Source organism: Rattus rattus, chromosome 2 (genome assembly GCF_011064425.1).
Source record: "Rattus rattus isolate New Zealand chromosome 2, Rrattus_CSIRO_v1, whole genome shotgun sequence".
Lineage (NCBI taxonomy): Eukaryota > Metazoa > Chordata > Mammalia > Rodentia > Muridae > Rattus > Rattus rattus.
The window spans coordinates 154,863,002-154,864,652 of NC_046155.1; the positions used below are offsets into that span (position 1 = coordinate 154,863,002).

A 1,651-nucleotide genomic window follows, 5' to 3' on the forward strand; every position below is an offset into this window, starting at 1 on the left:
CTTTTTTTTTAAGATTTCTTTATTTATTATATGTAAGTACACTGTAGCTGTCTTCATGCACACCAGAAGAGGGCATCAGATCTCATTATAGATGGTTGTGAGCCACCATGTGGTTGCTGGGATTTGAACTCAGGACCTCTGGAAGAGCAGTCAGTGCTCTTAACCACTGAGCCATCTCCCCAGCCCGACTTTTTTTTTTTCAAGGACAAAGGCTTGTTTTATTTTAATGGCTGATCCGTGTGAGGCCACAGCCTGGCCACTATGTACAGACATGAAGGAAGCTTCATTTCTTGGTCTCTTCCTCCTTGGACAGAGTCTTGATGATCTCCTCCTCCTTGGCTTGGAGGCGCTCCTCCCAGTGCTTTCGTGCTTCCTTGGTCTTAGACCTGCGAGCCTCAGCCTGGTCAGCCAGTAGCTTCTTGCAGGCCTTGTCTGCCTTCAGTTTGTGAATGTGCTCCATGAGAATCCGCTTGTTTTTGAACACATTCCCTTTGACCTTCAGGTACAGGCTGTGATACATATGGCGGTCAATCTTCTTAGATTCCCGGTGTCTCCTGAGAAGCCAGCGCAGGATCCGCATCCTTTGCATCCAGGTCACCTTCTTGGGCATCTGAGCGTTGGCAGTACCCTTCCTCTTCCTTACGCCCATATACCTGCCCTTCCGTCAGGCCAAGGTGTTCTTCCGGCATCGAGCCTGAGAATGGAGAGTCACTTCCGGATGATCAGGCCATCTTTGATCAGCTTCTTGATCTGCTGACAGGAGTTGGCATTGGCGATTCCGTTGGTTTCATTGGGGTCCAACCAGACCTTCTTTTTACCACAGCGGAGGACGCTAGAGGCAAGCCTCTTCTGTAGCCTGAGCATACTCATGGCTGCAGACGCAGCAGCGAAAGGACGTAAAATGACTTTTTTAATTTTTGCCTTTTACCTGTATGCACAGATCACGCCTGTAGGTGTGAGTGCCTGGTGCCTGCAGAGAGCAGAGTGCATTGACTGCCCTAGAGCTGAGTTGCAGATGGTTGTGTGCAATGGATGCTCCAACAGAGCCCAGGTTTACTACAAGAGCAGATAGCGATCTTCACCTCTGGGCTTTCTCTGTTGCCCCTGTTTTCTGTTCTGTTTTTCGGGTTTATTTTTTAAAATCTTTATGTGACCCAGGCAACAAAGCATACCTTTAATCCAAGCAAAGGTGGGTGGATCTCTGTGAGTTCGAGGCCAGCTTGGTCCATATAGGAAATTCTAGGGCAGCTATGGCTGCCTACAGAGACCTGTCTCCAAAAACAAAATGTTATGTATATGTGTGTACACATCCCTGTATTTATGTGCACCAGGCCAGTGCAGTGCCCTTAACAGCCAGAAGAGGGCGTCAGATAACCTGGACTGGAGTTAAGGATGGTTGTGACCTCTGCAAGAGCTACAATCGTTTGAACAGCTGAGCTCTCTCTCCAGTTCCCAGTTTTAGTTTTTTAAAACACGTTTGGGGGCAGAAGAGAAAACTTGGTAGTTAAGAACATGCACCAAGGAGCTGGAGAGATGATTCAGCGAGTAAGAGCAGTGACTGCTCTTCCAGAGATCCTGAGTTCAATTCCCAGCAACCACATGGTGGCTCACAACCATCTGTAATGGGATCTGATGCCCTCTTCTGGTGTGG

At 48.3% G+C, this 1,651-nt stretch overlaps 1 pseudogene; it reads right to left on the reverse strand.

Annotated features, from left to right (window-relative positions):
- Positions 1-234: 234 nt before the first annotated feature.
- LOC116894349 lies at positions 235-1,098 on the reverse strand (annotated as a pseudogene).
- Positions 1,099-1,651: the final 553 nt, after the last annotated feature.